The sequence below is a fragment of the Syngnathoides biaculeatus genome, chromosome 11 (assembly GCF_019802595.1).
Source record: "Syngnathoides biaculeatus isolate LvHL_M chromosome 11, ASM1980259v1, whole genome shotgun sequence".
In the NCBI taxonomy this organism is placed as follows: Eukaryota; Metazoa; Chordata; class Actinopteri; order Syngnathiformes; family Syngnathidae; genus Syngnathoides; species Syngnathoides biaculeatus.
Genome location: NC_084650.1, coordinates 25393690 through 25415562, shown reverse-complemented (window position 1 = coordinate 25415562; position 21873 = coordinate 25393690). Strand labels below are relative to the sequence as shown.

At 41.3% G+C, this 21873-nt stretch overlaps 1 protein-coding gene across 1 annotated transcript in view; it reads right to left on the bottom strand.

Moving 5' to 3' along the window:
* The window catches only part of LOC133508635 (FERM and PDZ domain-containing protein 3-like), a 78627-nt gene extending 65271 nt beyond the window's left edge, over positions 1–13356 (bottom strand). The window contains exon 1 of the mRNA XM_061834878.1: positions 13263–13356. The gene's annotated coding sequence lies outside the window, so the exon portion shown is untranslated. The remainder of the gene's footprint in view (positions 1–13262) is intronic.
* Positions 13357–21873: the final 8517 nt, after the last annotated feature.

Below are 21873 nucleotides of genomic sequence, written 5' to 3'. Positions count from 1 at the left end.
TCTTTTGTGTTATTTCCCCTAAACTAATGAGAGTTTATTGTTTTAAATCTCGACAGGCTCGCTCTCTCATCTTATTTGGACTTGACTTTCATGAGTAGGTGCATTATTCATGTTTCCTGTTTGGTGAGCTGTGTGCGGCTGTCAGTGTATTTTGTCAGGAAGTTATACAAGCTGGTAAAATTTACAGAGCCAGTGTTCACTCTGTTCCCACAGGTAATGACTGACCATTAGCTAAGGATTTTTTTTTAATCCAGACCCCCTCCCCCCACCTCTCACCCTGCATCTCTGACAACATACATCTAAACCAAGTATGCACAATTTATCATTCAGCTGGTTCACATGAGAGGTGAAAAAATGGTTGATCCTCGTTGCTGAGATTACAAGCAAACGTGCAATTTACAGATCCAGGTAATGTGCGCCAGGTGGATGTTTAAATGACGGTTTTGTTATATCCTGGCTCAATCAGCTATCTTATATATTGTGTCTCTGTGAGGAAGCTGCTGAAATCAGAAGAACCCCTTGGTGACTTTTAATCATGGCTACAGTCTTGGGACAGGTGGTCTAAGTGCACTTCATTACGGTCCTTCTCTAGAGGGCTCACTCCACAGCCATTGGAGACCGGGCGGCCCACATTATTGGCACGCTATTAATCAACCACTGAGGAACATCAGCTCATCAGTTATAAACCCTCACATGTCGATGACATCTATGCCAGATCCCCTTTTGTACGTCACACTAAAAGATATCCATCTAATGTTAGGAGGCCTGGAGGACACAACATCCACAATTTCTGAAAACAATTTGAAATATAGACACGTCAGACCACAGAACAATCTACCACTTTACATCAGTTCATGTTAGATGAGGTCAGGTCTAGAGAAGCCTGTGACGTTTGGCTTTAGGTTTACATTGTTTGCATTTAAGTTGTACTTATGGCAGAGGGCCAAAGTGTATTTACTGACCTTGGTTTTGAAGTGCTCCTGAGTCCACGTAGTGGTATCCTTGAGACATTGATGTTGTTTTTTTGTGCCACATGAAGGATTGAAGTTCATAGGCATTCAATGTTTGTTTTGGGCCTTGTCGCTTAAATGAAGCGATTCCTCCAGATTCATGAAACGTTTTGATAGTATTATGGACCATAGATAATGAAATCCCTAAATTCCTTGCTACTGTACATTGACGAACATTTTCCTTAAACTGTTTGATTATTTTCACGCACGCTTGTTTACATAGAGGTGAACACGCAAGCTCACAAGCAAGGGCGTATTTGAACCCAGGTCCTCAAAACTGTGAGGAAGACGTTTTAACCAATCGTTCATCATGCCGCTTCGCATCAGTCCTCGTCCCGTGTAATTGCAAATTACTTGGGTCCATTTCTACCACAACAGCATGGAGTTAGCTAGCTATGGCTACACCCTGAAAATGCTGCGGCTCTGAAAGCCACAATTTACAAAACCCCTCACTTCTGTTATTTAAATTCCCTATGGAGGAGGTGATGCCGAGGACAAAGTCACTGCATGTTGAGATCCCAGAAGCGTATTAGCTAGTTTGGCTAGCTGGTGACTAGCCCAGTGGGATATATTCCACCCGCTGGAGGCTTTGGGCAGATACTGTACATATTATCAAACATCTAAAGATAAGCAGTTGATTATGAACAAGTATTAATTATTCAACTGGGTGTGGTTGGGCATGGTAGACATGGTAACAGCGTTTGAGGGTAGACCCAGTAGCTTGATATGTATATATATATTTGTTTTCATGATTTTGAGACCTCATTTTACATACTTGCTAACTTTTGTATGATTGTATAATTTGAGATGGTTGATTTCTATCCACATATCTAGCATTAGCTGTTGCTTCTCTAATTTTCATTGGCAAGTTTCTTGTGTTGTGTTTGATGTACCGTCCGAGATCCCTCAGGGGCTCAATTTAGGCCTTCTTTATTTATTCGTATAGCCATTAGAAGTCCTCAGCTGTAAATTGATGACAGCTTGTGCTTTTTTTGGACACCTTCTGAGGGATCACAGATCTCTATTGATGAGCTTATACTTCTGCCCTCAATGCATTGAAATCCCTCCAGGGCCTTTAATCTTTTAATTATGTCACGCACTATGGAGGCTGAAATATGTAAATTCCCTTCCGTCTCCCTTTTTCTCATGTTCATTATTTCAAATTGTAGGTTTCTTGAAGCATATGAGCGACAGTAAATCAAATTTATTCCCTTGCAATGAAATGAAAATGAGATTTAGCATGTCCTACCCAACATTGTATTTTTCGGGCTTTGCTATTGCATTAAATGCTCTTTCTACTCACAACTGAGTACTGTGCTGTGTAAATGAACCCTGCATTGTTTATTTCGACATTTCTATCTCCCTGCTTTTTCTTGCACATCAATGTATTTCTTGACTCATCTTATTGGCCATAGGGCACTGGAAGTGTAGGACCTTCTGCACATAAAGCTGATTCTGATTCTGATTCTGAGAAGTCACTCTCACCAGCACATGCGCTCGTTTGTGAGTTGAGCCACAGAGTATTTTCTGTATGTTTGTGAATAAGAAGGTGCAAACAATTAGATTTTTGACTGATATAGTAGATCTCCTCAGCATAGTCCTATGCAGGTCTATGCTGCTGCTAACTATATCTACATATTATTAGAGCCCTACCTCTTCGATTGTAATGCCTGCTCAGTTTTTGCTATGTGTTATGCTGGCTGTCATATCAGTGTCAGCAGGCTGAATCTAATCATTAATGCAAATACACAGTTCTGCATTCATGACATCCGTTACCAAGTTCATCCAGTAAAACTACTATGTCAAGAGTAAAATGGCTACATGTCAAATCTTTCTGTGCTCAGTTCAACCTTTACATGAAATCTGACAGGAAACAATGTGTGAATTATTTTTTTTCCAACTCCACCTATAAGCACAAGCAGGTAATATGTACATAACAAGTGCATGGTAAAATCATCTTTGTCAGCAACCTAAATTTTCACTGCAATGAAGTTTAACCTAATGCATATGGTTTCCTTAAAAAAGTATAAATGAAAGAGGTGACTGCCAAGGTACCACCAACTATTTAAATAGGGGCTTTAAATGCCGTGTATAGTGTATAAATGATGTCCAAATCTGCTGGTGGATTGTGATTGTATATTTATGGACTACCTTTGTGTGTAAAAACAAAAATGAAAAACTATGGAAACGTACTTTGAATGACCCCTCAAAGGACAACCAAGAATGGTTTCTAATAGACTTGAAGGTTGTAGAGATTGTGTTCATTACAAGTCATGCATACCGAGAGCAACAACAGCAGAGGACTCTTATGACCTTGCATTACCAAACCTCATCTTACTTGATGGTGATGATGATGATGATGATTATAGGGAGAGAGAGAAGAATGCATAATATATGTACAGTGCTGTAGCGAGAAGGTGGAGCATTTGTGTGTGTGTATAATATATGCTGTAAAATGTCAATTTCACTTAAAAAAAAAACACCTTAGGTTTGTCATATGAGTGTCCAGAAAAGCCCCCTCTGACAGCTACTTTGTATGTTTGACCCAGGTTTGTATCTGCTTTGTCCATATTTGGCTGAGACCGTCGGGTCTCATCTGATTGGTTGCCTCCCGTGTAGAAGTCCAACTTGTGAGAGCACACGTTGCTAGAGCTGGAGCAGCGAGGTAGGAGGAGATCTCGGCTCGGGATAGCCTTGAGAAATTCTAATGACTTGATTTTGGGCCTTTTGGCAGAAAAAAACATCTGATACTAAGAATGTGTGGATGATTAGAATTCACTTTTCACATTCCAACATAGGCACGATTTTACATCCCATACTGTACATGATAAGAATATGGTTTGGTAAAATAATGACACCTTTAATTTTCTATTTTTTAATCTGAGCCTAAAATTTCAATTTTGAAAAGTTCCTTTTTAATTTTTTGTTTTGATTTAGCAAATACAAAAAAAATCGGGCACTTTGTCCATTTTTGATTTTGAAGGCTGCACATTCAAACATGACGAAGTCTGAAACAACACATGCAGAAAGGTGGTGGAAAATGGAGAGGTCATGAAAGTGGATGAATTCCATTAAATTGTAGTATTAAGTAAATGTGAGAACATGCTTCTGAATACTGCCCTCATTTCCTTGGCGAATTAACCCCCGGACTGAAAGATTTGCTTCAATCTTGAATTCTGCATGTGAAATGCAGTTTGTCAGATCTCTTTGGTGTTCCAGCACTGTCAACATGACTTAGGTATACATTTATTCGACAGAAAAACCATTCCTATCCCAGTGATGCCCCCTTGAGTCCCCCCACCCATTCTTGAAAAATGTATGTTTTTCTCTTTATTGCACACAAACCTGTTACATTCGAAGTCCTTGTTGTCTTCTGTTGACAAATGAAACAGGTTGCCAAGCGAGCCCGATGTCATAAGAGAACAAGCGCAAACAAACAGCCTGCAGAAAACACTGCAGTCATCTGTTTCCTACATGGTTGCAGACACATAGGTGGGCTTTTTATGATGTTCCAACAAATGGTGCTTGTGGTTATTACTACAGTGACAAAGAAGCCAACACGAGCACACCACCGTGAAGTCATGTCTTGTATTCTGTGGATGTTTTGGGATCTACAGTCTGCAAACTGTACACGCACATTTGTAGACATCTTTAATTGCCCTTTGCCAATGTTACCATGTTGTATAACAGTGTCAGCAGGGTTATGTCTGACTGCACAGGAACCGAAGTAACACTCTTTATATTTCCCTGCCTTGTTGTTTAGCGATACGGTAACAACGTGTATCAACAAGCAAGGCAGCATGATGTAAAAGATTCCGTGTTCCTCGATAACGTGTAAAAAGGGCCCAGTGATGCAGCAAGTGTGTCATAGTTCAAATGTGTCGTTGTATAATAAGCAAAGTTTTATTTTTGTTTCAAGTGTTGTTCTCCTCTCATTCCCAGCTGATAGTTTGGGATGTTGGCCAAGTTAGGTAAGGGCTCCAACACTATGTTGCAGAGAGCAAGTATGAAATTCAGGGATGTGATGCCAAAAGAGACGGATTAATTTGCAGATTTGTAAATCGAGTGAAACCGACACTTCAGTTCTGTATTGTTCATTTAATATACAGTATGTCATATTATTATGGGGTGGAACCAGTCTGGTGCAGAAGTAAAGCCAATTACCCTATTTATTGAGGACTCTACTCACTATTAACACTTAAAGTATCTATCCGTTGCCCAAATCATGTACTACTTCTTGTACCTGGTTCGTTAGGATGTGTCAGAAACTATCCCCCAAAATATATTTCACATGCAAACTACTGCCTCCTCTCCCATAGCCTCATGCCATGCTAGAAGGATTCTTCGACAGGTCTCCTTGATGGCCCATTGAGTTTGCGAAACAGGAAAAAGAAATTCACACAGTGCCGTGTCGAGTGAGTGGAGAGGTTGCTCCAGCACATTGAGAGTCTTCTCACTCAGGAAGTGTCAGATGCTCGGAGCATTGTGAGCAGGTACTTCATCCTGATGAAGAAGCCACGTGTTTTCTCTTCTCACCCACTGAACAAAGCAAATGCCGCCGGGTCTCCTTCTAGATGTGCCGGTTGATCAACTGGCCCACATCGAGCAGCTTAAGTTCTAGTTTGGGTTTGAATACTATATATATTTTTGGGACACCAGTCCTCGAGCCTTTCTTATACTCCAGAGTCCCCGCTTCTCTGCAGATGTCTGCCTTCTGTCCCCTCTTAAAAAAAACTGTGTTTCATTACGATGGCTAACAGGCACATGTCAACAACATATACATGGCACTTGTTTGCCACCATTGTTTTGTGTTTAGCAGTGTTGAGCGAGTTCATTTTCTACACAAACTAATTCAAAGTTCAGTCACTACAGCCTGAACAGGTCACCGGCCAGTTGCAGGGCACAGATAAAGAGACAGATAACTATTCAAACTCACATTCACACCATGAATGAGGGGGAATAACCTCCCCTGCACACGCAAAATTCAGGTAAATGTGACACTACATTGCCGGTTATCGACCGCCCTAACAGATGCTAGCTGAGGCGACCCGGTACCGTGTAATGCAAATGTCACTATACGTCAAAACGAATCAATCCATCCATCCGTCAAACAAACTGCTTTCTATTTATTGTAACCATGACAGTACATGTAATCTATGATAGTGGGAAACAATTAAAAATACAGAAATGACTCCACCAATCTCAGTCTTTCAAAATGACAATGAAACCTTTTAAGGCTGTTCACAATCCTTCAGAGACACTGCTAGACTTCCGGTTTACTTTTTTTTTTTTTTACTCCAGCACTCCTGTCACCCTTGTGAGGATAAGCGCCTCGGAAAATGGACATGGACAAAAATAATTTGCCCACAGAGCATTAAAAAAAACTGTTCACCTCTCATCTTTATAAACCTTAACTATAAAATCTAATCTTAAGTACAAGTGCACCCTTAACTTGATATATGAATATATATGCATGTGTGTACAAGTGAACCACTTATAGTTGTAAAACCAGAAAATCCCTGATGACAAATAGGATTACCATTTTTAAACGTGCTTGATACACAAGTGTAAAAAAAAAAATCATAACACGCTAACTTTACTTTAAATGTCAGTAATCACGCTCACTTTTTTTTTTTTAATTGGTATATAAAAAAATTAGATGAAGAATGAAAGTCTTGTGAGGGACACTTAGATCTTTTAAAATGATTGACATGACTAATTGCCAGGAATGTCCAACTCAAAAGCACATGGTAGCTTAGGTACACACAAAAAAAAAATAAAATAAATAACCAGAAGAGCATTCTACTGGTTGTCATTTTCCACCTACTTTGATGTAAGGCTGTTATCGACTGACATGATGTTTTCTAGTTTTTGGTGTCCCTTTTTTTCCCCCATTGTGTGACATGATGAAATGCTGCTACTGGCAGCAATTAAAGATGAGTGACAGAAAGAAAGTGAAGCGTAGACTGTGTGCAACTGTGTTATTTTGAAGAGGAGAAGAATAAACAATAGATGACAAATCGTTCGTGACAGGGAAAATGAGACTTACTGTCCAGTGAAGAAAACAGACTTTAACCAAACCTGGTAAGCGTCACGTTAGCAGGTTTGATGTACACGCACTCCACTAAGAGTGGATAAAATAGTTTTTAGGAAAGGAAAACCAGCTGTGTGACCTCTTGCTGACAAGGGGGAGAACTTGTTGTGTAAACTTACTTTCATTTCATTCACTGATCATCAATTCTAATAATCGAAGGTATGGACCATTTAGCCTCCAGGTCGCTGCTGTTTGCCGCATTCTAGTTACACATCAAATGACAATCATGAAAGTGAAAGAACTTTTTCTCCACAAATTTGACATCAAGGAGTGCTTTGAAACTGGATGAAAATGTATAGCAGGACTGGAGATAAAAGCTCTTTGCATTGATTAGAAACCTTTTGTCCATTTGTATGCACCACTGAGACTCATACTTAAGAATTACTTCACACTATTTTTGACCTTAAAATAATATGTGCTCTTTCTTATTTAAATTCCCTCTCTTGTGAATGTTTAATTATTGAAGTCCCAGAGGCCTGATACTGTTTTATAATGTTGATTTCTAGATGCTTCTTTCTACAATCCATCACACCTTTATATGTTCAACCTTTTTATGTAGCTCTGCAATGGCTCTGTTCATTAATTCCTTCATTCTCATTTCATTTATTTGTTTTTATTTCAGTAACCTACTACAAGTTGAGTCGATCCTGATATAAAGAGCATTTGATCAATGCCTCTATAGTTTAATTGTTCTCCTGGCACTCAGTAGGTACTCTGGCTTCTTTCCACTTCCACATTCCAAAAACATGCATCTTAGGTTAATTAAAAACTCTAAAGTGTCCATTGGTGTGGATGAGATCTTTTTCTTTTTTTTAAAACCGTATACGTGCCATAAAATTGCCGGGTTTACTTCACCTCGTACCAAAAATCAGTTGAGATAAACTCCCAGCTCACTCACAACCCTAATTATTGCTGGGGGAAAAATTATATATATATATATATATATATATATATTCATATTTTTTTATATTTATATTTAAGAGCTAGGAAGTAAAAATAAAAAACTGCACTAACATGGTTGCACAAAGTTTTCACAAACTCTTGTACCTGGGAATGTGGCTGTGTTCAGAATTAACCAATCACATTTAAAACTTGTGTTAAAAGTGAGTCTGCACACAACTACCAAAATTTAAATTATCTCATTGTTTTTTTACGTCCCATTTATCATTTTTATTTTTATACCTATCGTAGATGCAATTTTAAGGCTTACGGCCACGCTACCCTGTGAATGCCCGATCTCGTCAGATCTCAGAAGCTTAAGCGGGTTTGGCCCTGGTTAGTACTTGGATGGGAGACCGCCTAGGAATGGATAGGTTTCCAATGGCGTCACCACAGTCCTTAGACCAATCGGATAAATTAAGAATAGAAAAAAACGTCACACTTCACCTATCACTGTGTTCTCTGACACACAAGATGGTATAATTGGAAACCTATCCATACCAGGTGCTGTACGCTTCTCCCCCTGGCGAAAATGTAGAGGGGTTCGTCAGGAAGGGCATCCGGCGTAAAACTGTGCCAAACAAATATGCGTTCATCTGAGATAACATGCTCTGGCGACCCCTAACGGGATAAGCCGAAAGGAAAAGAAGAAGTAGATGCAACTTTAATGTTCATAACATTTAGCATTCACACAACATTGTTGATAACATGAATGTTGCATAAAAACATCCAAGGAAAATCATCATCATGTGTGACATCAGGGAATTGACAAGACCAGTGTTGAAGGATTAATCCTGCACAGCCTTGCATCCATTTTCTAAGTCGCTTATCCACATAAGAGTCACGGGAGTGTTGGAGCATATCTTAGTTGCCATCGGGCAGAAGGGTGGGTACAGCCTGAAGTGGCTGCCAGCCAATTGGAGGGGACATGGAGACAGACAACAGCCACACTCACAATCACACCCTAGGGCAATTTAGAGTGTCCAATTAATGTTGCATGTTTTAAGGATGTGGGAGGAAACCGGCGTGCCCAGAGAAAACTCAGACAGGCACGGGGAGATCATTCAAACTCCACACAGGTGGGGCCGGGATTTGAGCCGCAGTCCTCAGAACTGTGAAGCCAACGCTCAACAGCTGTGCCACCGGGCCATCTTAATCCTGCCCATTTTTTCTTTTATATTTTTGGGTTAGCCTTTCCATGGCTTCTTCTCATCAATTATTTCAAATGGTGTTGAGCAGAATATAAAGTGCACTGAAAGTTACCCGTATGATGCCACATTACATTCAAAGTGTGTGCTGACTGAATGTCTGCCAGGGATGAGTAAGCAAAAGAAGAAGCTGAGGTTAAAAACGGTGAAGTCCGGGCAGTGCAGTCAACCGTTAGTTGCTTTAATGATTGCTGGCGACTGGCTAACTTCTCTTCATCATGTCAATAGATGACATGAAGAGAGTTGATAGGGCACATCGTCCAGTGACCAAAGGGTTGCTGGTTCAAATCCTGGCTACGACTGTCTGCATGTTGAAGTGTCCTTGGCAACACGCTGAACCCAAATTTGCTCCCAGTGGGTATGGAGAGCAACTTCTCATTGGTCTTTGTGTGAATGCAAGGATTTGCAAAGCACTTTGGGTAATTTAATGATATATAAGCTGTCTAATGCTTCATGACGGCAGTCCATTTACGGTTCACCAATCCGGTATGTGTCCAACCTACTTCTACATTCGACAGAACAGGTCTAACCATGTCCTCCCAGTTCGGGAGGCCGTTACAAAGGAACCGTAGGAACTTGAAACATCCGCAGTCTTTTTTTCACGAAGGATGTCGCCACAGAGCCAACAAAGATTGTAATATTCAATGTTTAGGCTTTGTCTGTGTTTACATTATCATGTTTATATCAGGGCGGCACGGTAGATCAGCTGGTAAAGCGTTGGCCTCACAGTTCTGAGGTGCCGGAGATATCAATCCCAGACCCCCCTGCGTGGAGTTTGCAAGTTCTCCCCATGCCTGCTTGGGTTTCCTCCAGGAACTCCTGTTTCCCCCACATCCCAAAAATATGCAACATTAATTGGACACTCTAAATTGCCCCTAGGTGTGATTATGAGTGCGGCTGTTTGTCTCTATTTGCCCTGCGATTGGCTGGCAACCAGTTCAAGGTGTACCCTGCCTACTGCCCGTTGACAGCTGGGATAGGCTCCAGCACTCCCCGTGACCCTCATGAGGATAAGTGGTGAAGAAAATGGATGGATAGATCTTTATTTAAGCAAATAATTTAATGTACATATATCTAACTTTTATCCTGCTATACAGATGTCATTTGGTCATATGATGTTCTGCATATAGCAGATTGACACTTGAGGTGGTAGTTTTATTGTTTCACGGTCGTTTATGCCGTATTACACTTCACATTAAAATATTACATGCACAATAAGGCGACCCTGCAATGCAACTTTAATGGCACGGTCCTAATTCATCAAGTTGAAAGATTTTTTTTTTTTATTTCATAAATGTATTCAAGGTGGCACGGTGAATCAGCTGGTAAAGCGTTGGCCTCACAGTTCTGAGGACCCGGGTTCGATACCGGCCCCGCCTGCGTGGAGTTTGCATGTTCTCGCCGTACCTGCTTGGGTTTTCTCCAGGCACTCCGGTTTCCTCCCACATCCCAAAAACATGCAACATTAATTGGAGACTTTAAATTGCCCCGAGGTGTAATTGTAAGTGCGGCTATTTGTCCCTATGTGCCCTGCGATTGGCTGGAAACCAGTTCAGGGCGTACCCCGGCTCCTGCCCGTTGACAGCTGGGATAGGCTCCAGGACTCCCCGCGACCCTCATGAGGATAACTGGCAAAGAAAATGGATGGAGGGATGAATGTATTCAATAATGGACTCATAGTTATCGGTCTGCACAATGCTTGGATGAAGTCCAGTTGATCTCTTGGGTCTTTCAGTGATGGCAAAAGATGACTTCGTATACTGCTCAGTTCTAGTTACCTTTGAACCACCTGCCCACTACATTATCAACAAATGTTCACAACACATTTGATGTTAAGCCGTGTATTTAAATGAGGGGCTCCTGTTTGTGTATTTTGGCACGTTTGGCTATCCTGCCATATTGTACTGCGAAGCTGGCAAGCCATAACAGCTGTTTGGGTTTCTCTAATGTACACTAACAAAGCCGAGACTTGTCTATGATCTGTCGTCCCTACATGCTTTTTGAAGCTCAAATAAAGTGCTCAGTCCCCATCAGAAAATGATTCATTGACTGTCTACTTTTGATTGCTTTGATACCCAACAGCATTCCTGCAAGGGAACATCAAATCAACCTTTCGGCACGCACATCACTTTGCAGCATGGCCACTGCTGCTCCGATTGAATTCCAGATAAATGTTGCATGGCCTTCAAAATCTGCCACCTTAGTTTCAGAAACAAACCTTGTAATGAAACATATTGATATTCGTGGGCATGCTGAATAAATTTGCGCATTCGAGAGAGTGTTCTGCCTGTCTTCTTCCTTACATCTGCCTATGTCCAGTGTCTCCAGTACATAACCCGCTCTGGCATATGATGAGATCAGAGGAGCCTGGTCATCTAACTAATGGCTTTCCTTCTGTTGATTCCTCCTGGGTCCACAGCCCTGCATGCAGTGATGTATGCTCCATGCAACACCACTGGACAGCTCATCTCTCTCAGCCACAGGCACCACTGAATAAGCACATCCACCCCAAGCCGATCTCTGAAATGCACTTTGGGTCTGTTGTTGCTGCCTCTGTCTGCTTCTACAGTACTGAAAATGAATCGCACGGAAACCATTTTACCCTGATGTAATGAGCCTTAGTCGATTAGAGGAGATTTTGCTGGTAAGGCTTCTGGCCTTTTCTTTTTTCTTGTGTCAGGACTCACATATAAGTTACTTTATTAATAGGACCAATTTTCCATTGGCAGTAATAAATACTGTCTTTGTGACAATTCACCACTCACAGCTACGGACTTGATTTTTATTATTTTTTTTTTTTTGAAGCACGCCATACTTTCATTTAAAACCTGGTCAAATAGGGAGTGGTGAACAGATTACTTAACTATTGGCACGAGGCAACTAATTGAAATAAATAAACTATTCATGCAGTACAGGCTACTGTGCAAATCTTTCTTTTTAGCACTGTGAACTTGGCCTTGTACTGTTGTTGTGTAATAAGTTACTTATTGCTTGGTGTATTGGTTAGCTTTCTATCGGCTTCTATAGACTTTGTTTTTAAGAGTTGTCTGGAAGCATAGTCTGTAATGCTTAGTTAACCCATTCATGGGCAGGGTGGCAATTTTTTGCCTTATTGAGATAAAAGTCTCCTAACAGGCCACAATCAAGGAAATAACACTGTGTTTTCATTTATGCTGAAGTTATACGATAACTTGAGGCAGCCATCTTGCATCTAGAAGGAAAGGTAAATAACTCTGTGCTCTCTTTGACCGATGAGTTATCCTCTCCTGATACCAAATTATGGCTTCAGATTAAAACACTTGAAAATTTTGATATACAGAAGGATATAATGCATGAAAATCATGATGTCCCAAAAATGGGACGCTGGCCAAGAATGGATTTTTAAAGTTTTTATTTTGAATTAGTTTATTAGTCGGATTGTCTATTTGGGTAGGCGGCTGTATTTCATTAGATTTCTATATTTTTACTATCAGATCAAAATCAGTTATGTTTATTCATAGGTGTCTTCTTGGTCTAAATCATATGTGCTGGTATGGCTATAAAGTTCCTCGAATTCTTGAATCCTTAATACGGTACTAAAATTCAAAAATGAAACTAACCAAAGGCAAAAGAATCCCCCCCGCCCCAATCCCCACCCCACCGCGACCGCCAAACAGCAGTATCCCAGAGGACATGACACTCACATAAATTACATGAAATGCCAGAGACGTTCACTTTCCCTTTTCTTCCTCCCTCATGCAAGCCTTCTATCCCCACTGACTATGCTCAGACGTGTGATGGATATCAGACCATGTCCTCCAGGAGGCATCTTCTATTAGCATGCTGCCACAGTGATCATACACAGACACGTTTGTGCTCTAATCGGTAACAGCACAACAATATGGTAGCAGGACAGGACACACAGACACATAGCGGCAAAAACCTTCATCAAATTTTCCAAGATCCTACAGACGAACATTATTGAGTGAGCTGAGTTGTCGCAGATGAATATGCATGAGCTTGTTATCTCACCTGTGCGTCTCTCTGTATGGGTCCTTGGGTCCAGAGTGGTTACTGTCACCCCTCGCTCTATACAGCCATGCCCTCCTACATGGGCATGTATGCGCCACACGGGTCAGCGGTGTGCTGTCCAGCAGAACTCTGACGAAGGATCAGGCTGTCCTCCGAGGTGGCTGCCCCGCAGAACGCATCATCTTCTGCTTCCTGCTCTCCAGGGTCATTCCATCCAGCCTCTCAGCAGCCGCAACACCAGGCAGCGCTCAAGGTGGGTGGAGGAGTGAGCGACGGGAGGTGCTTAGAGGACCGGAGCGGTTTTGTGGAGCTGCGAGTGGAGCACCTCCTCTTACTACAGCTCAGCAAGCAGCTGCTGGACATGATACTTCTTTCCGTTGTCCACCTATCCTCCTTCCCTGTGCGTGTGTTTTGCGGTTCAGTCCACTTGTGTGTGTATGTGTGGTGGGGGAAAAAAAAGTCCCTCCTCTTCAGTGATGATGCTGCCTGCTGCTGCTGGTGGCTCTGGGATGCTGAGAGCAGGAGAGTGAGAGAAAGCAAGAGCAATAAAGAGAGAGCAGGAGCGTAAAGGTAAAGCAGGAGAAGGGAGAAACGGTTTAAGAGCAGAGAGAGGATAAATAAGGTATAGAGAATAGAGAATTGCTACCCCTCCCCTCCACCTATCTATATCAATCAGTCAGGCAGAGTCTGAGTTAATGAATCACCAATTCCCATGACAGTTACTGTGGCACATAGCACACTGCAATCACAGTCCACATTGGATATTTGAGCATTGGATGCCATTCCTTACATGTAATGCATGTGGCAACGAATACACTTCAATATTAATACTGTATGTATTAAGGATAGCTGCATCACCAGGGGAATGTTGTACTTACAGTAACATCTCCTTATCGTGAAAAAAGTAAAAACATCTGATGCCATTTCGGTGTCAAAAAGTACCAGTACCAAACTATTCAATGCAGTGTGCCCATTTCACAATCTCTGGTTATTACACATTTAATGACATTTTTTTTTTCTGTCAGGTGGTGGGTGCCACAGTAGCTTGGAACATATTGACAGTGGAGCCTGTTAGACCCACCAGCCCTTTCCTCCGTAAATGCTCAATGTTTAGAATTACTTATGGTTCATTGTCCAAATAAGTTTGAATCCTTGACAATTTTAAGCAATCTGGATACAATGGCTGTAAAACGTCACATTTCGGTGATGATGAAGGCCTGCAATTTTATTTCAAAAGCAAAATCACAAAGAAACTCTAAATCCGAATCCTTCACACCTAAGGTGAAGGTAATAGAGATTTCTTTGAGTATTCGGTCTATTCTGTTTATGATTGCACCGATTAAAAAGAGTTGAATGATAGAACTGAAAGGAATGCAGATAAGGCTTCTGAAATGAGAGAGACATAGAAAGAGAGAGAGAGAGAGAGAGAAGAGAGAGAGAGAGAGAGAGAGAGAGAGAGAGAGAGAGAGAGAGAGAGAGAGAGAGAAAGAGTATGCAACCACTAATATCCATTGGATGAAAAGCAAGGACATTTTCAAAGAACAGGAGGAGCGCAGAGAGGACCACTTCATCTTCAAGTTTTGTGGCACAAGGATAAAGAAAGTTAATATTTCTCCTTGTACTTTCATTTCACTTGGTACGACCCCTTAGCAAAATCCCTCCCTAATGGACTCTGTCCCATCCCAAATTAAAAGAGCCTTTGGTTTAGTTTCAATTGGGAATTTATGTAGGAAGAGCAGTTCAAGCGGCCGTTAGCTCTGTCAATATGACAGAGGAGCCTATCAAGAGCTTCTCCGTGTCTGTTACCTCTCGACATGACTGTTACTGGTGGAGAGGCACTTGCTTTTCTCGCAGGAAGCTCAGGCCTACAGGCACGCTTTTCTTGCCACGTTTGTTGAAGCAACTCAGCTTGTTTTCAATTTCACACCAATTTCGATGCTAAACAACCTGAATACTCCACCACCTGCTGTTTTCCCCCAAACGTCCTCTGAAGGACAAAAGCATGCACTTTTGAACCTGTTAATTCCTATCATCTAAAAGATTCACACTTTTTCGGGGGGAGGGAATAAATAAATGGAGGGTGAGGTACTGAGTAAGAATAATTCCAAACTCTCAATGTGCCAAGTCTTAATTTCTTTCTTGTAGCCTCACTCATTCCAAAAGAGGAACAGGCCTGCGCTGACCTGGTGTCTGCTTTAGATGCTCTGATGTGTTCACCTCGCTGTAATCTGCTGCTCAATCAGGATTTAGGTGTGAACCAAGGCTGTGACTGATCCCACGGTGCATGACTGTGCAAGGGTAATGATGCATGAGGAAGAAGGTTAGTACAGTGTTGGGTGAAGGAGTAGATCTGAATTCACTCTACCTCACCTCTGGGACTGAATTGCACTTGTTCCAATAGTCCCAGGGATGGGATTGCTGGGGGTTGTTTGGCATTGTGTTAGTGTCCTCTGCAGCTTTGGAGAAAGCAACATTTTGGAAAAGAAAATAAATAGTATTGTAATGGAAAATGTAATCATCACAATTTCAGCTTCATGACAGTTGGCTTGAAGCATTTGCTCTGCACCCCTTTCTTACTGTCTGTCATATGTCACCTGCGGTCCTGGACAACCCCCCAATTGGCGGCTTCCCCTCAGAATTACATTCATGACTGATTTGTGAATCGAGAGACAAATCAGAGATGAGCAAAACAGTGTGAATAGTCATAGACCTCATCATGTGCCCATGATGAAAAAAAAGAGGTCTGCTGGAAGTATTCACAGGCAATGGATGGCTGTATTAGAAATGACAAAAAGTCACTTAAAAGTTTTATTTCAACTGTATGGTGTTAAAATGCATTTTTTTTTATATCGGGTATATAGTGATGATGCATGATTATTGCTGCAGCAGTAATCATGGATCATGGATCATTTTGGAGGTGCAGCCTACAAATGTAAGCATAGGATGAATGGGGACAGAAGTGCATGGTAATATGTTTATCACAAAGGTCTGCTGGAAAATGGACAAAATCTATAAAAGCCAGATTTAGAGTCAACAACTGATGACAATATAAAATTAACATAAAATGCCATCAATTGATAAGAGTGTATCCCCATATAGCAACTGAGTCTCACGTGACCGCCAGGCGTCAATTGTTGACTTTGTTTATAAACTCTTTGGTAATCGAGATGCTCTCGTCATTTAATGACTTTAAATCACATCACTGTGACATTAAATTGCATCATGAAAACTTAAAATCTTCCCCTGACTGTATATTCTTGTGCCAACTTGAAATCTCATCGTGCTGAATTTAATCTCTTCATGATTACTTCAACTGACATCTAATCAACATCAGATGTCATCATGACAGCCTTTCTCTCACGAGGTGACCCTAAAATGCTTCCATACTTTGGAGGCAAATATGCACAGCTTGTTGATAAAACTCCAGCATCAAAATCATTTGGGTGTTACACTGGCATGTTCGTGGAGGAGTTGTCGTATTGTGCACAGCGCATTTATATTCTTTTCTACACATTCTAAATAATAGTACATGGACATCCACAGAATGCACATTCTTCAACTCAACGTCTTTTTCCCCCCCGAACAATTCCTTCGATTGGATGACAACATACGGTAGTAAACAATGGAGGACATCCAGCATTTTTCTTTTTGTTGTCTTGGCATGTTGCTATTTGTTTGAAATATATTCCCATTCACATACAGAACCGATGATTTGTCGAATGATAAGATGCTGAGCTCTGCTAGCTCCATCATTTGGGTAGTACCGGAGCCCCTGGTAGTGTAGTGTAGCACTCGATAGGATATCACTTTTTTGGGTGGGGGTTGGGGGGTGGTGGTGGGGGCTTTGCAACATTTGACAACAGAGGCCAGCGTGGCATGGTTGGGGTGGCAGGCCAGCGTTAGGGGTTATTGTTATTGGCTTATCCCACCGAACCACCAGTGGTGGAAATGTGGCTTCAGTGATCCTTAGCTTCAGGTATATAATTGAAATGCTCACTACTTTGTTGTCGAACTTGTCAAGAACTTTTCTTCATGATGAAATTTACATTCATTGACCTTCAGGTAAGACTATAATAACAGGTATTTGATGGTAAAAGAAAATTGGGTAACGGTAACTTTCATCTTGTGCCATCCGGGAGTCCCGTACTGAGTCACTTTAATTACTTGTTTAGGAGTTTTTATCCCAGGTGCCAATCCTGATGCAGGACAACCATTTTAGCATGGCAGTGGCTGGGTATTGGGGCGCTAGAAAGAAGGATGTGCAACTTGTCTGTGAAAAAAGAAGATAGCTTTGGATTTAAGATCAGTGCAGCTTTTGAGTGGATGATAAAGATTAGGCAGCAAATCTCATCTTGTCCCGATGATTATGAGGGAGAAAAATGCCAAGACACTTGACACTTGATCAAATTATGGATCCATCCATACATTTTCAACACCGCTTATCCTTGGTAGAAACATGAGCCACTGGAGCCTACCTCAGCTGACTTCAGGCGAAAGGTGGACTACACCGAGAAGTGGTCGCCAGTCAGTCGCAGGGCACAGATAGACATGGACAACCACTCATACTAACATTCACACAATGACTGAGTGGGCACTGACCCCATGCTGTCTGTACCGAACCCAGTTGAAAGTACCACGACACCATTAGTGAGCAGATTCAGGTATCTCGGTCATTTTTGTCACCGGTCATATCATAGTTATGGTGTGCCCCAGAGGTCCGTTGTGATTTTGAACCTGTATAATTGAACGATTGTCACAATAAATTCATGGATAACTAGTTTTGAAATCAAAAGCCAGTATGAAAAAAATAAGTTAAGCCCTTTCTTTTCAACGTATTTTAAAAGTGAGATTGGTAAACCCTTTCATAGTTGGAGGGTATATCTGTAAATAAATTATTTTGCCATTAAAAGCCATAGCATTAAAGTGACAGTTCAGCTCGGTGTTTTCTGTCACCAAAAGCTAATTCTTTTTTCATTTTTTTGGGTCAGAAATAGATGTTGTTTTGTTTTAAACCAAACCATGTGAACCATACAGTACCTGCTAGTTGCTACTGATTACTAAAAAAAGAACTGAAAAAGCTCGGAACAGATTTTTTCATGTGAAAGAAGATAGTCTGCTATTTCTTTTGGTAGTTTTGGTGTTTATATTTTTGTTCACCAGCCTCAAGCCCTTTTCATGTAACTAAACAAATGTTAAAATGAAAGTGCGCCAGTTGGGTGTAGCCACCAGAGGCACTGCTGTGATTGGCTGGTTGTTTGTATTTGATCTTGAAAGATTGGTCAAAATGCTCTAAAGCTGCTGGCAATATGGAAAACTCTGCTATGAAAACAGGTGATAGTGAATCAGTTGATGAGATAAGAATAGCAGCCAAAAATTACAGCACACTGGCAACAGCCAAATCTGTTTTTACCAACTGTTCAGGTGTTGTGGTCTTTGTTGCTGCTTTAAACACATAAATGATGTTTACATATAATTTGTCTGATTAAGACAGGCATACATACATACTGAGCGTATCATCGGTAACCTTGCCAGACAGCACACAGCAGCAGCAGCAGCAGCTTGAAGGCACTGATTGCGATCACGCCACTTCGAAAGTCTTTGATTCTCAACAGCATGTGGGCTTAACGGCTCGATTAACCCTTGGATCGCCTCTGATCTCTCTGGTTTACAGTGTTGTGAAGCGCTTCTAATACGGCACATAAAGCGCATATGCAAAGACGCTTAACGGCAAGATAGAGCAGCTTTAGCATGGCCGTACTTGCAGTGACGATATATGCATGCACACACGGCAACATCACTCAAATTCTGTGACACTTGAGGAATGTCAAGTGTTCCAGGGCTTCACGTTACAGGAGCGGATGCTAATTAGGTGATCAATACCCACAACTGACCTAAACTTGAAGGGACATCACAGCAGGTTTGAAAAGACAGAGAAACCCGCAATTGTCACTGGTACGAGAAATCTATCGTTTATCAGCTTCAAGCCCTTTTAAAGTAACTAAACGTGTGTTAAGATCATGCTAAATGAAGTACGCTTTTTGGGTGTAGCTAGCAAAGGCAGTGTTGTGGTTAGTGAGGTGAAATTGAGCTACTAATCCCCCTGGACAGCATTATTGATTAAAAAATTGAAGAATTGTTGATACATTTTTCCCATGAGTGCATGCTTGATCACTTAATCATCAACCCCTGCCTCAGGCCTGGCCTGCTGAAGATCAGGTGACGGTAAATGAGGTTAACAACAAATTAAAACAAAACTGAATAATAATGTTGCCATATTTTTTTATTATAAAGACAATATCTCGGTTGGATTTTCTTCTGTGCTGTGCTGATGTACTCATCAATCAGTTTCACTTGAGCGGTTTCTGCATGAATTGCTTTCGCCCAATTATATTCAGATTATGTATATATGCCCTGAAATCAGAGGAGCATTACCAATGAAGAATGTACCATTTCTGTAAAAGCTCTGATAGGACTGGGTTCACTAACAAGGATTAAACCTGGCAAATTAAAATGTCAGACTCTGTCACCTCAATTACTATGACTGCAGTCATCCATGAGTGACATTATACTGTAACCAGATTTCACAAACTGCTGAAGTTTTGTTTGTTTGTTTGTTTTAGGCCTACATTGAATCCACAGATATTTCCAATTTGTCCTTTCTAATCCTTCAACCAGATCCAGGGAATCAAAGACCGCAGACTAAATTGTGCTGCCCAAAAAGCATGTCGCTAGAAGCATTGTCCTTTGAAAAAGAAGAAAGCTAATTTGTTCTGTCCACGTTTAGAGATGTTCCAAGATAGTCGTTACAGATCTCTGTCCGGGCAAATAAAGGACTTGGCCGTAATCGTCGTGGGAATGAGACAGAACACAGCCTCTGGGACTCCATGCAGTCAAAGAGCATTACATTACACAGGCAGACAGAGCACAACCATGTTTAGTACAGAGGCTTCAGCTCTTGGGAGCCCCGCATTGATTTGTGGCTTTTTGAGCCGACAGAAAACAACACTGCATCCTATCTCACTCCTTTGTGACAGCTGCAGGAGGTCCAGTTCCTGATTATAATTGGCATAGCATGATTCCAAATGTGCACTCTGCATCACACTGTCATAGGAGCAGTGGGCGACCGTCTACAGCGGTGTCATCTTAAACTGTGTAAACGCTCCAAAGAGTCGTGTTGGAGTTGGTTGTCAATAGTAGTAGTTCTCCACACTCAATTGTATCCATTTATCCATTGCCCATAGTGCTTATCCTCACTGGGGTCACGGTCGTGATGAAGCCCATCCTAAATGACTCTGGAAAACAGGAGGGGTACACTCTGAACTGGTCACCAGCCAATCGCAGGGCAAATATAAACAAACATGTTGTCCCCGTGCCTACGTGGGTTTTCTCCGGGTGCTTCGGTTTCGGTTCCGGGCACACGGAGACAGACAACAGTCGCACTCACAATCACACCTAGGGACAATTTAGAGTCTCCAATGAATGCATGTTTTGGGGATGTGGGAGGAAACCAGTGTTCTCGGAGAAAACCCACGCAGGCACGGCGAGAACATGCAAACTCCACACAGGCGGGGCCGGGACTGAACGCTGGTCCGCAGAACTGTGAAGCTAACGATCTAACTAGCTGCACCACCGTGTTATTAATTGAAAATAAATGAAGGAGAAGAGCATGAAGTGTGGGAACCGCAGTAATGAAATTAAAAAGGAGAGACTAAAAAAAGAAGTCAAGGAAGGGGCCTCAGGGTATGTTCCCCACCCCTTGCCAGAAACAACTAACAATACAAGTTCATTGAGAGGTTTTATTATCTTTCAATAAAATTATTCTTGACTTCATTATTGCTGTCAAGCAATTTAAGCATCAATTATACACTCGTCATTTCCGTTTTAAACTGAACGGTGAATTGTTTTCTTTTGGGAGTTTTTAATTAAATGTGCAACGGAATCTTTTAAGCCCCTAAGGTCTTACAATTCGGAACTATTAGGGAGGATACATCTGAAAAGTCTGAACTAGTCTTGCATACAGCAATAGACAGCAGTGTATCACACAAGACCTTTTAGGCGAGTATCAAGATGAACTCTTGTTTGCTTTATTTTTCTATTGCCTTTGAAAGTACAACATCACCGTATACGCATTATCACTTATTTAAGGAAGAAGTGTTGCTGTTTTTGCATTTCACTATAGACTGTAGTCAATTCTTTTTTTTTTTCTTTTTTGTCCAGGCATGTGACAGACAAGTGGTATACTTGCAATACAACTCACGCTGGCTATATGCATTCATCATTCAGGTTAAGAAATTTATTTTCTTGATTTAAACGGGACATATATACACGGAATGCATGTTCGACCAATCAAAAGTGACATCATACAACCATGTAAAGATTTTGCTTGTGCCTTATTTCTAAATGAGGGAAATCTAATGTACAAAATGCCCTCCCCGTAACTCCTTTAAGTCTTCATCTTTTTTATCCTTCCGACACATTTATGAAGACATCAATATGTGTGATATATCCCTTTTGGCGTAAAGTGGTTTCCCCAGTTTTGTAAACTTTTATCAGTTAATAATGTTAAAATATTACTTCTAAGGAGCCTATACTGATACTGAAAGCTTTTGTG